This window comes from Meriones unguiculatus, chromosome 3 (genome assembly GCF_030254825.1).
Source record: "Meriones unguiculatus strain TT.TT164.6M chromosome 3, Bangor_MerUng_6.1, whole genome shotgun sequence".
Lineage (NCBI taxonomy): Eukaryota > Metazoa > Chordata > Mammalia > Rodentia > Muridae > Meriones > Meriones unguiculatus.
Window position 1 is genome coordinate 103855863 of NC_083351.1, and position 14546 is coordinate 103870408.

At 39.1% G+C, this 14546-nt stretch overlaps 1 long non-coding RNA gene across 1 annotated transcript in view; it reads left to right on the forward strand.

The window, feature by feature from the left end:
* The first annotated feature begins 816 nt into the window (after nucleotides 1–816).
* The window catches only part of LOC132653121 (uncharacterized), a 49431-nt gene continuing 35701 nt past the window's right edge, over nucleotides 817–14546 (forward strand). The window contains exon 1 of the long non-coding RNA XR_009590831.1: nucleotides 817–931. This is a non-coding gene — a long non-coding RNA (uncharacterized LOC132653121). The remainder of the gene's footprint in view (nucleotides 932–14546) is intronic.

A 14546-nucleotide genomic window follows, 5' to 3' on the forward strand; every position in this document is an offset into this window, starting at 1 on the left:
AAAAGTACAAAAAACTGATATAAAATTTACATGGAGATGTCTTCATAAATACAATGAAATCCAAAGAAGTGGCCAAGTGCTTCTGAGACCGACGACCAGTAAACTTGTGAAGGAGGGACAGAACAAGGCAGTAAGTCCCAGGAATGATACTAATTAACATATTGAACTATGGAGGTAAAGCTAGTGAAAGAGCTGGTTTATTCTGATCCTTGCATCTCCAGTAGGAGTTGATATCCCTCCCCAAAGAATGGTTTTGTTGTTAATTGTTTTGTCTGCAAGGTGCTAGGTTTGAACTCAGGGCCTCAGTCTTGCCAGACAGTTAAGAAAATGCTTTACCACTGAACTATACTCTCAATTCGCAAAGGAGTTTTTTTTTTTTTTTTTTTTTTTTTTTCCTGAGATCTGGTCTCAGTGGTCTCGGTTAGCAGATAGCCTATAGCCTAGGTGGCCAAGAAACTGAATTCCTCCTTGAGTCTCTTGAGTGGTAAATTGTAGGCATATATCAAAAGATGCCGAAACAAATTTTAAGGCCTGTTGCATATAGGAAAAGGCAGACCAATTAGTCCTTTCTAAAGTTCTTTGAATGATTCAGCTTGATGTAATCAATATATATTTTAATTAATAAAACAAGGGCATAAGCATTGGTTAAAATTTTTAAATGATTAGAACTTGAAATAACTTGTGGTAGAGTATTGGGAAATTAACAGTACAGGATTAAAAGCTTTTCTTAAGAAAAAAAGGTGTTTTTAGAAACTTGATGTAATGTTTTACTTAAAATGATTTATGGATTATTGTTTGCCATCCTCCTCCCGTTAGGGTCAGTGAAAATGATTCCGAGTGACTAATGGAAACAAATGCTCCAAAAATACAAAGAAGAAGAGGAACCCTCCAAACAAACAAACAAAAAAGCAATGTGAGAAAGCCAACCAAGGTATGTCTGCATTGGGTCTCTACAGACCTACCATACCTGCCCCTCCCCAAGGCCAAAGGAGTGTGAAAACCAAGCCAGAATAGGTGCATTTATGATTTTAACCTGAAATAGACAAAAAATTTCTTTAACTCTGGACTAAAAAATACTTAACTTAGCGAGTATCTTTAGGCCATAAATCATTTGGGATAAATTTTAATTTTAAACTGAGACATGGAATAAACTTTTGCTGGTATTGTCAAATTGCTCTTCTTTTGACTCTTTAAAGACTTTTCCGTCCAAAGATCGTACAGAACTGCCCAAGGTATCATTGTATATAGATAATTGTTAAGAAAATAACATACTGTATTTTTTTCCCTCAAAGTTTATAATTCTATTTTAAACCTAAAATCAGATGCTAAAATAGTGATTTATTGCTAAGTGTGAAAATCAGTGGTGATCTTAGGGCAGATTTGGCTAGATGTTAAGGACATTTTCAGTCCAAATATTCTGTGCCTAAACATCTCTTTTGAAAGCTTTTACAGACTTCATCTTTATGTTACTGTTTGTTGTGCCGTTATTATGCATTCCAAGTTTACTTTGTGAAATGCAGATCAGGAAGAAAAGCACAGAATAGGAGTGTGATGAATTTCTGGGTCCTCTAAACACAGTGTCAAATGAAGGACTGGGGAGAGAATGAAGCACTGTGGGTGGGGAACTGTGACGTTTTATTAAGTAAGGAAGCTCAGTTTCATGTTTTGAACAGGTTGAACTCCTGCTGCCTGCAGCTTCTCTAGCCTCTAGGATCCACACAGTAATGAACAAAATTCCGAGGCCTTCTGGAGTGTGGGGAGGGACTAGAAATAAAATCAGCACGTAGAGTACTTCAGGTGGGGGATGGCAACGAGAGGATGCGCTGAGTAACATTTCAGATGGAGTAGTCCAGGAAAACCCGAGACGTTTACATGCAGGGCGAAATTTTGAAGGAAGTGAGTGAACCCCAGGAAAAATCTTTCTGCCTACGAGAAGTGGAAATATAAAATTGAAAGTTGTATTTTTTTTTTTTTTTTTCCTGGCGTAACTTGTTTCTTTTTGGCAGTGTTGGGACTCACAGAGGCCAGGGATCTGTGCGTGTTGAGGCCGCTCTACCCTGCTGAGCAAATACCTAGATCACTGCGCAGGAGACATTAGGCAGAGCTCCGCTTGAGGCAGAGGCAGGGGGGTAGCTCAACAAGGCCCCTCTGAGGGCAAGAAAACCACAATTAATGTTGTTATTAGTATTTTTGGAATTCTCAAATGAGCATATAAGAAAAAAAAAAAGTGGATGTTTTTATTGTTTTGAGACAGGGTCTCACCTCGGAGTGCTGGCTGGCCAGGAACGCGGAGAGCCCCTGCCTGCCTCTGCGTTCTCAGTGCTGGGCTTACAGAGGTGCACCACGGCTCTGTGAGGGCCCTGCTGCTTTAATCTGAGACTGAACAGGTGTTGTCTTCAGCCTGCTTTTGGCAGTTGGCTTGTCCTCAGTTCTGTGAACGGTATCTGTACGTATCACCCCCCGAAGAATGCTGGACTCTAATGAGCCCCTCACTAGGACATTTCAGATGCTTCTTGTGAGGAGTAATTCTGTTTAAACGGGGTGTTTTCCTCAGGATCACTCACCAGCACTTCCTGGGAGGTGACTTCGGAATTTAGTTCCACTCCTTCCACATCTGAAACTGCTTCCTTTTAAGGTCAGTTTTACTATCAACTGCCACTCCACCAGGAAAAAGGCAAATTCATCATTTCAGTTGGGAAACAATTCATCTTGAAATTTATCTTATTTACATTAGGACCTATGTCTCTCATTCTCCAGGACACTGGAGCGTCTGTCTTCTACACTGCTCTCAAAAAATATCTGAGAACAATGTCTTATCAACACGTTCCTTTTTGTTGCTCCGAGGGTCAGGATTCTTAGGTGATATCCTTTGTCTCAGAAGGTCCCATAGCCCTGATCTCAGGTACAACTTCGCTGGCAGATACGAATGTTCCAGGTCTTTGGAAATGATGTTCAGAGGAAAACACTCTAAAAAAAAACATTATCAAGCACCACTTTGTCAACTTCTTTGATGTTTTCACAGTTGGCGCTTTGGTATGCTCTCCGAGTCTCAGTCTTTTTTTTTTTCTTTTTCATTGCATTTTTTTGTGGGTGGAGGGGTGATTATTTCACTCACAGCTCCACATCATCGTTTATCATCAAAGGCAGTGAGGGCAGGAACTCAAGTATGGCAAGAACCTGAAGGCAGGAGCTGATGAGAGGCCGTGGAGGAGTGCTGCTTCCTGGCTTGCTCCTCGGTTTGCTTAGCCTGCTTTCTTATAACAACCAGGACCACCAGCCCAGGGATGCAACAGCCACAATGGGCCGTTTCCTTTCCCAGCAGTCACTCATTAAGAAAGTGCCTTATAGACAATCTTAAGGAAGAAATTTTCTCAATTGAGGTTTCCTCCTTTCAGATAACTCCAGCTTGTGTCATGTTGACATAAGACTTGTCAGCCCATCTGACCCCTTGTCCGTTTAACATACAAACACATCACTGTTAAGCCACAATATTTTCTATCTTGCTCATCCGCTAGATGACAAATAAATATAAACATTATAATAGAAACACTCCAGATTTTAAAAGTTCCACAGTCTTCAAAAATTCAAACAAAATCCATTCTCTGTTAAAAAAAAAAAAAAAGCTCAGTCTTTTTAAGTCTGTAAAATTGCAAAATCTCTTTAAAGGTTTAAAGTCTCTTAACTGTGGGGACCCTGTAAAAATAAAAAATAAGACTCCAGGGCACAGCGACGATCTGAAAAAAGCAAAACCAACCCAAAAGTGTAAATAACTCAATGTCCAATGTCTGAGATCCATTCAGGATCTGCCTAGCTCCTCCAAAGGGCCTGGGTCATTTCTCCAGCTCTGCCCTCGGCAGCACACACAGCTTGTTTGTAGGCTCTGGCTGACTCCACGCCACTGCTGCTGCTGTTCTTGGTGGTCATTCCACAGTCCTGGCATCTCCAGTTGCCGCAGCTGGGCTGCTTTCACCAACAGCCTTCCCTGGGCCCTCCATGGAGAGCTTTTCTTACGGCACTCCAGCCCTGCCACACAGTGCTGTTCTGCATGACCCCTTCATGCCTTTGAAACCAGTACCACTTGGATGATTCTTACAAGTTCGGCTGCTAGCAAAAGGTACAACCTCGGGCCACCTCTGGACACAGCTTGTGTGTGCTGACCCTGAGGAAGCGCTTCTCAGAAGACTTCACCTCAAATCACTGGTCTCTTCTCTTTTTTAATTTAAAAAAATTATTTATTATTATTACAATTTATTCACTTTGTATCCCAGCTGTGGCCTTCTCCTTTGTCTCCTCTTAATCCTATACTCCCTCCCTCTTCTCCCCTCTATGCCCCTCCCCTAGTCCACTGATAGGGGATCATTGCATTCTTTTATGGCAGCTAGACAATTTCTGATTTTTCACACAGATTCCCCAAGTTTAATGAGATTGCTGAGTTTTTGGTTTACATCATCTACCATCATCAGGAATGTCCAGTTCCATCTTTGTGTTCTAATCCAGGAAGTGTGAGGTTAATTTGTCAGTTTCTGATTGGAGGATTTTTCTCAACTGTGGCCTATCATACTGTGGCTGAGATATCTGACCCTCAGTTACTTCAAGTGACATGATTTTTTTTTCATTGAAAAGCGATTCCTATTTGTAGCAGTAGCTTCCTTTCTATTTAAGCCATGTTTGTTTTTCATTATAAGATGTTAGAGAACCCAAAGCATATCATAATTGATTCTTACTGTGCAATGTTGACAGAGTATGTTACAAGTTTTTGTACCAGGATTGCATTTGCTGCTTCTTGAGTTATAGTGACTTCTGGATTTAAAGTGTTCCGGTCACAACTGAGTGTCAATGAAGTGTTGGCACTTCTAGGACTCATGGGTGACACTTGTTAGGTCTTCAGAAACATAATGACTGAAATAGGAAATGCTTAGGTGCAAAGGATTTCTTTCATTTTAGCGGGAATTGTCTTAGGTAAGCTTTTCATTTCTGGGAAGACTTCAGTTGATCCATTCCTTCTGTTGCACTGGTTTGTGAATTCAAAGTTGTTGTTATTATTATTACTATTATTATTATTCTTATTATTTGCTCACTATAAACTTAAGAAGAAATGAGCTTGCCTTCTAACTTTTTTGGCAGGTCTTCTCCTCCCTGGTGTCACTCTTTCTGATTCATTATCATTAGCAACTGTTGTAACTGTCTTTCTGGTAGCAGGTGAGACTGTGTACATATGCATTGGTTCTTTATTATCTGCTCTTGATTGTGGGCATACTATGGCTAGCTGCGTCAAGGTCCTGCTACAGTGAAGGACTGTAACCTGTAATTGTGAGTCACATAAACTTCTCCTCCTTAGCAGTCCTGTTAGGCCACAGAGGAGGGCTTTGCAGCCAGTCCTGAAGATACCTGATAAAACAGGATCAGATGAATGGGGAGGAGGTCCCACCCCATCAGTGGACTTGGAAAGGGGCACGGTGGAGATGAGGGAGGGAGGGAGGGACTGGGAGGGAATGAGGGATCGGGACAGGGCTGGGATACAGAGTTAATAAAATGTAACTGAAAAAAAATAATAAAATAAAAAAAGAAAAAAAGAAAAAAAAAGAATGATGATGACTAGACACTGGGGAAGAATTAATAAAAGAAATCAATTATTAATGTAGTAATCAATTTTCTATGTAGTAAGTGGTAAGGATTGATATGATTACTACACATATACACTGAGTTTTTTCATCAAAAACTCAGTTTGATGAAATCGTTTCAGAGAGAAGCAACTTGCTGACGGTCATAGAAAGAAGTAAGTTTCAAAGTCACAGGATTCACAGGCAAGTGCCCCTTGACAGTGGCTAACTGAAAGGCAATCAGGGCAGGGGGTGCTCAAAAGAAATTCCCATTGCATGTTAAACTCATACTCACTGTGCTATGTGAAATAACGTTTTTGTTCCTACTTTCTCAGTAAGATGGTTAAAAAGCAAACCTTCCCTCTTCTTGGGGGTCTGATTTACATCTTGGTGATTGCCTCATCATTCTGCATTAAATACAGAGGTGTGACTAAAAAAAAAAAAAAACTTCTCCTCCTTTAAGTTGTTGGATATTTTGTCACATAGTAGGAAACTAAAATACAATAATTATCTTCTGTTCCATAGGTCTATTGCTCTATCACCAAGCTAATAGCATATTATTAATTGCTGTGTCTTTGCAAAGTGTCTCACTGTTTCCTTTTGTAAAACTCCAAGTTCTGTTTTTATTTTTTTCTAGATGGTCTCAAACTTTCTTGAACCTTTTTTGTTGGCACATGACTTCATTAGGGTTTTTATTGCTGCAAAGAAACGTCATGACCAAAAAGCAAGTTGGGGAGGAAAGGGTTTACTTGGCTTACACTTATGATTTCTGTTAATCTTTGAAGGGAGTCAGGAAAGGAACTCAAACATGTCAGGAATGTGGAGGCAGGAGCTACTGCAGAGGTGTTGGAGGGATTCTGCTTCCTGGCATGTTCCCGTTGGCTTTCTCAGCCTGCTTTCTTACAGAACCCAGGACCACCAGCCCAGGAATGGCAGCACCCCCATTGGGCTGGGTCCTCTCCCATCAATCACTAATTGAAAAATTGCCTTACAGCTGGATCTCATGGAGGCATTTTTCTCAAATGAGGTTCCCTCCTTTCAGAAAACTGTAGCTTGTTTCAAGTTGAATTGCCAGCATACCACATAAACTTTCAATCAGATTTCAGTTTTTAACAAAAACTGCTGGGAAACAGACTGACTTGGAAATAATTGATACCTTTACAACATTAAGTTTTTCACTAAAATAGGTATTAAAGTGTTTTTTTTTATATTTTAAATTTTTATTGTAAGAGTCTTGTAAACCATTAGCTGTGTTTTACCATTTTATTGCATTATTTTGCCAGCTAATACCTGTTGTTTGAGTGGAAGTCCCTATAATGGTACATTTATTTGATTTACTATTTCAAGGGAAGACTTCCTTCATAGCTCATCATTGAGTTAGGTGCTTGTATAGTTCAGGTATTAATACTACATATTTTATGTCAATGAAAAAGAAGTTTTATTCTGTTTCCTACAGGATTGTATTGTTGTTAACATGAATACGCACCAATTTTACCACATGCAGTTTGTTTAGTAATTCTGTTCCATTTAATTTTTCACTAACTGTTATGTGATCAGTTATCTTCTAATGTTTTATGGCTTACTTTTTGCTTATAAAGATAAGACATTTACTTTGACGGACACATTGATTTCTTCCACACCTGAGATTCTTTCTTCCATCTCTTGTAGTCTGTTGGTTATGCTTATCTCTATAGTTCCTGTTTTCTTTCATAGGTTCTCCCTCCTCATGATTTCCTCTGTTTGTGTTTTCTTTAATTTTTTGAATTCTATCTTCAGATCTTGAACCGTTTTGTTGATTTCCTTTACCTGTGTGACTGTATTTTCCTTCAATTCCTTCACCTGTTTGTTTGAACATTCCACTGTTTCTTTTATTTCTTTCAGTGGTTTAATCATTTCCTCTCTGAAAGCTGCAAACTGTTTGGCTGCGTCTTCCTGTATTTCTTTACAGATGGCCATAATCTGTTTTACTATATCTTCTTCTAATTCTTTATACATTTTATTTACTTCCTCCACTAACCTCTTCATAAGCATAGATGTAAGGTCATCTTCTTGAATTTCACTTCTGTTAGGGTGTCCAGGGCTACTTGCCCCTGGGTAACTGGGTTCTGGGGATGCCGTATTGCTTTGCCTTTTGTTGATTGTATTTTTACATTGGCCTCTACCCATCTGGTGATCTTAGGTGTTGTCTGTTAATCTCTGGTGCCTGCTGGGTCCTGGGGTGGGGAGAATTCCCTTGGCAGGATTCTGAAATAGACCTCCTCAGATTTTTGGGTATGGTCAACTGAATGGTGGTGCTTCTGAGGAACTGTCACAGTTCACCTCGGGCATATGGACACAAACTATCCAAGAAATCCAAGACAACATAAAAAGACAAAACCTAAGAATAATAGGTATAGAGGAAAAAGAAGATTCTCTCCTCCAAGGCCCAGAAAATATTTTCAACAAAATCATAGAAGAAAATTTTCCCAACTTAAAGGAGAGGCCTATAAGCATACAAGAGGCCTACAGAACACTTAGTAAATTAGACCAGAAAAGAAAATCCTCCCGCCACATACTAATCAAAACAGTAAGTATACAGAACAAAGAAAAAATACTAAAAGCTGCAAGGGAAAAAGGCCAAGTAACATCTAATGGCAAACCCATCAGAATCACACCTGACTTCTCAATAGAGACTATGAAAGCCAGAAGGGCGTGGATAGATATCATGCAGACCCTAAGAGAACACAGACATCAGCCTAGGCTACTATACCCAGCAAAACTCTCAGTCCTCATAGACAGAGAAAACAAGATATTCAACGACAAAAACAAATTTCAATAATACCGACACACAAATCCAGCATAACAGAATATACTAGAAGGAAAAATACAACCCAAGAAAGCTAACTACTTTCAAGAAATCATAGGAAATAAATAACCTCACTACAGCAAAACAAAAAGTAGCCAAGCACACAAGCACACTACCATAGACAACATCAAAATCAAAGGATCTAACAGCCACTGGTCATTAATCTCTCTCAACATTAGTGGACTCAGAGCTTCAATAAAAAGACACAGACTAACAGAATGGATGCGTAAACAAGACCCAACAATTTGTTGCACATAAGAAACACACCTAAGTTACAAAGATAGACATTACCTGAGGGTAAAGGGCTGGAAGATGGTTTTCCAAGCAAATGGATGCAAGAAGCAAACAGAAGTAGCCATTCTAATATGTAATAAAGTAGACTTTCAACCAAAATTAATCAAAAAGGATGGAGAAGGACTCTTCATACTCATCAAGGGAAAATTCCACCAGGAAGAGATCACAATCCTGAACATCTATGCCCCAAATACAAGGGCACCCACATTTGTAAAAGAAACATTAATAAAATTTAAATCACACATAGATCCCCACACATTAATAGTGAGAGACTTCAACACCCCACTCTCAACAAAGGACAGATCAACAAAACAGAAATTAAACAAAGAAACAATAACTCTAATAGAGGTCATGAAACAAATGGATCCAGCAGACATCTACAGAACCTTTCACCCCAGCACAAAAGAATTTACCTTCTCAGTACCTCATGGAACCTTCTCTAAAATAGACCATATACTTTGTCACAAAGCAAGCCTCAACGGATACAAAAAGATTGAAATAATCCCTTATATCCTATCTGACCACCATGGTCTAAAGCTGGACCTCAACAACAGAAATAGCAAAAAGCCTACACACATGTGGAAACTGAACAACTTGCTACAAAATGACAGCTGGGTCAGAGAAGAAATAAAGAAAGAAATTAAAGTCTTCCTAGAATTCAATGAAAATGAAGGCACAACATACCCAAACTTATGGAACACAATGAAAGCAGTGCTAAGAGAAAAGTTCATAGCTCTAAGTGCCTTCAAGAAGAAATTTGAAACATCTCATTCAGGCATCTTAATGGCACACCTAAAAGCCCTAGAAACAAAAGAAGCAGACACACCGAAGAGGAGTAGGCAGCTGGAAATAATCAAACTCAGGGCTGAAATCAATCAATTAGAAACAAATAAAACAATTCAAAGAATCAATGAAACCAAGAGCTGGTTCTTTGAGAAAATCAACAAGATAGACAAACCCTTAGCCAAGCTAACTAAAAGGCAGAGAGACACTATCCAAATCAACAAAATCAGAAATGAAAAGGGGGATATAATGACAAGAAATTGTTTGAAGAAATTCAAACAAACATTAGGTCTTACTTCAAAAGCCTATATGCCACAAAATTTGAAAATCTAAATGAAATGGACAATTTTCTTGATCGATTTCACTTGCCAAAGCTGAATCAAGACCAGGTAAATAAATTAAATAGTCCTATATCCCCTAAGGAAATAGAAGCTGTCATCAAAAGTCTCCCATGCAAAAAAAGCCCAGGGCCAGATGGTTTCAGCGCACAATTCTACCAGACTTTCTTTTTCTTTTTATTTAATTTTATTTTTTTCTTATCAGTTACATTTTATTAACTCTGTATCCCAGCTGTGTCCCGATCCCTCATTCCCTCCCAGTCCCTACCTCCCTCCCTCATCTCCATTGTGCCCCTTTCCAAGTCCACTGATGGGGGGGACCTCCTCCCCATTCATGTGATCCTGTTTTTTTCAGGTATCTTCAGGACTGGCTGCAAAGCCCTCCTCTGTGGCCTAAGAGGACTGCTCCTCCCTTGGGGGTGGGGAGGCCAAAGAGCCAGTCATTGAGTTCCTGTTAGAAATAGTCCTTGTTCCCCTCACTTTGGGAAACCAATTGGTTACTGAGCTACCACAGGCTACATCTGAGTGGAGGTTCTAGGTTATATCCATACATGGTCCTTGGTTGAATGTCAGTCTCAGAAAAGACCCTGTGCCCAGATATATTTGGTCCTTGTGGGGCTCCTATCCTTTCCCCATCAGACTAACTCCCCTTCTTTCTTATGATTCCCTGTACTCTGCCAAAGGTTTGGTTATGAGTCTTTGCTTTGAAAACACTGCTAGTTAGAGTCTTTCAGATGCGCTCAGTAGACTCCTGTCATACGTTCAATGCACATCCCATCTGTCTTTCTAAACGAGGATTGATCATCTTACCCCATGTCCTCTCTCTTGATTATCTTTTTTATGTGTATAGATTTCATTATGTTTATCATATCTTATAGGTCTATATAAGTGAGTATATACCGTGTTTTTCTTTTTCCTTCTGGAATATTTCACTCAGAATGATCTTTTCTAGATCCCATCATTTGCCTGGAAATTTCATGATTTCCTTATTTTTGATTGCTGAATAGTATTCCATTGTGTAAAAATAACACAATTTCTGTACCCATTCCTCCGTTGATGGATATCTGGGTTGTTTCCAGGTTCTGGCTATTACAAATAAAGCTGCTATAAACATGGCTGAGCAAGTATCCCTTTTGTGTACTTGAGCAAACTTTGGGTATATACCTAGCAGTGGGATAGCTGGGTCTTGAGGAAGCACTATTCCTAATTGTCTTAGAAAGCGCCAGATAGATTTCCAGAGTGGTTGTACCAGTTTACATTCCTACCAGCAGTGGAGGAGGGTTCCCCTTTCTCCACAACCTCTCCAGCATGTGTTGTCACTTGAGTTTTTGATCTTGGCCATTCTGATGGGTGTAAGGTGATATCTCAGGGTCCTTTTGATTTGCATTTCCCTGATGGCTAATGAGGATGAGCATTTCTTTAAGTGTTTCTCTGCCATTCGATATTCCTCTGTCGAGAATTCTCTGTTTACCTCTGTTCCCCATTTTTTAATTGGGTTACTTGGTTTGCTGTTTTTCAGCTTCTTTAGTTCTTTGTATATACTGGATATTAGTCCTCTGTCAGATAAAGGGTTAGTGAAGATTCTTTCCCAATCTGTAGGCAGTCGTTTTGTTTTGATGATGGTGTCCTTTGCTTTACAGAAGCTTTTCAGTTTCATGAGGTCCCATTTATTGATTGTTGCTCTTAGAGCCTGTGCTGTTGGTGTTCTGTTCAGGAAGTTGTCTCCTGTGCCAATGAGTTCTAGGCTATTCCCCACTTTTTCTTCTGAGAGATTTAGCGTATCTGGTTTTATGCTGAGGTCTTTGATCCACTTGGACTTTAGTTTTGTGCAGGGTGATAAATATAGATCTATTTTAATTTTTCTGCATGTGGACATCCAGTTGGACCAGTACCATTTGTTGAAGATGCTATCTTTTTTCCATTGAATGGTTTTGGCTTCTTTGTCAAAAATCGAGTATTCATAGGTGTGTGGGTTTATTTCTGGGTCTTCTATTCAGTTTCATTGATCCTCCTTTCTGTTTTTATGCCAATACAATGCAGTTTTTATTACTATTGCTCTGTAGTACAACTTGAGATCGGGGATGGAGATACCTCCAGATGATCTGTTGTTGTACAGGATTGTTTTGGAGATTCTGAGTTTTTTGTTTCTCCATATGAAGCTGAGGATCTTTTTTTCGAGTTCTGTAAAGAATTGAGTTGGTATTTTGATGGGAATCTACCAGACTTTCAAAGAAGAGCTAACACCAATACTCTTCAAACTATTCCACAAAATAGAAACAGAAGGAACATTACCAAACTCATTCTATGAAGCCACAATCACCTTGGTACCTAAACCTCACAAAGACCCAACAAAGAAAGATAATTTCAGGCCAATCTCCTTTATGAGCATAGATGCAAAAGTACTCAACAAAATACTTGCAAACTAAATACAAGAACACATCAAAGATATCATCCACTATGACCAAATAGGCTTCATCGCAGGCATGCAAGGGTGGTTCAATATACGGAAATCCATCAATGTGATTAACCATATAAACAAATGTAAGGAGAAAAACTACATGATAGTCTCCTTAGATGCTAAAAATTCATTTGACAAAATCCAACATCCATTCACGTTTAAAGTCTTGGAGAGAGCAGGGATACAAGGCACATACATAAACATAATAAAGGCACTATACAGCAAACCTATAGTCAGTATCAAACTCAATGGAGAGAAACTTAAATCAATCCACTGAAATCAGGGACAAGACAAGGCTGCCCACTCTCTCCATATCTCTTCAACATAGTTCTCAAAGTCCTTGCTAGAGCAGTAAGACAATTAAAGGAGATCAAGGGGATTCAGTTTGGAAAGGAAGAAGTCAAAGTATCACTATTTGCAGATGATATGATAATATATCTGAGTGACCCCCAAAATTCTACCAGGGAACTCTTACAGCTGATAAACACCTTCGGCAAAGTGGCTGGATACAAAATTAACTAAAAAAAAAAAAAAATCGGTAGCCCTCAGTATACAAAAGACAAAAGGGCCGAGAAAGAAATTAGGGAAACAACACCCTTCACAATAGCCACAAAGGACATAAAGTACCTTGGTGTGACCCTAATTAAGCAAGTCAAAGACTTGTATGAAAAAAAATTCCAGTTTCTGAAGAAAGAATTAGAAGAAGATATCAGAAGATGGAAAGATCTCCCATGCTCATGGCTTGGCAGGATTAATATAGTAACAATGGCCATCTTACCAAAAGCAATCTACAGATTCAATGCAATTCTCACCAAATTACCAAAATAATTCTTTACAGACCTTGAAAGAAAAATTTTCAACTTCATATGGAATAACAAGAAACCCAGAATTGCTAAAACAATCCTCTATAATAAAAGATCTTCTGGTGTTATCTCCATCCCTGATCACAAGCTGTACTATAGAGCAACAATACTAAAAACTGCATGGTACTGGCATAGAAACAGACTGGTGGATCAATGGAATTGAAAACAAGACCCTGAAATAAATCCACACACTTATGGACACCTTATTTTTGACAAAGACGCCAAAACCATACAATGGAAAAAAGACAGCATCTTCAACAAATTGTGCTGTTCTAACTGGATGTCTACATGTAGAAAAATGCAAATAGATCCATACTTATCACCCTTCACCCTTTATATTGAGGTCTTTATATTAAGACCTCAATATAAAACCATACACACTAAACCTGTTAGAAGAAAAAGTGGAGAAAACCCTTGAACTCATTGATACAGGAGACAACTTCCTGAAAAGAACACCAACAGCACAGGCTCTAAGAGCAACAATCAATAAATGGGACCTCATGAAACTGAAAAGCTTCTGTAAAGCAAAGACCACTGTTGTCAGAAGACTGCCTACAGATTAGGAAAGGATCTTCATCAACCCTGTGTCTGACAGAGGGCTAATATCCAGTATATATAAAGAACTCAAGACGTTAAACAGCAACATATCAAATAATCCAATTAAAAAATGGGGTAAAGAGCTAAACAGAGAATTCTCAATGGAGGAATATCAAATGGCAGAGAAATACTTAAAGAAATGCTCAATATCCTTAGTCATCAGAGAAATGCAAATCAAAATGTCCCTGAGATTTCACCTTTCACCCATCAGAATGGCTAAGATAAAAATCTCAAGTGACAACACATGCTGGAGAGGATATGGAGAAAGGGGAACCCTCCTTCATTGCTGGTGGGAATGTAAACTTGTACAATCACTTTGGAAAACAATCTGGTGCTTTCTCAGACAATGAGGAATAGTGCTTCCTCAAGATCCAGCTATACCACTCCTAGGCATATATCCAAAAGATGCTCAATTATACAATAAGGACATTTGCTTAATCATGTTTGTAGTGAAAGGGTTAGACTAACTTTGTAACCTATATGTCTTCTAAAGCCTATAGTTTTGAGTTTTAGGTCCAGGTTAAGCTAAAGCCTCTTAGTACCTTTCCAGAGAGTGAAGGAATGTGACCCTATCTGTGAGGACAGATAGAAAAAAAGGGCAAGCAAGCAATGACCTTCACTCAGCAAAAGAAGGACCAGACCCTTGTCCTTGAGATAGCATTTCTTAGCAACGAACCTAGACTTCTTCTGAGTAGCTTTTGACCTCCAGCCAAGAGCCCGCAGCCCTAATCTTCAAGGATGAGCTAACCACCCCCACCTTCAATTGCA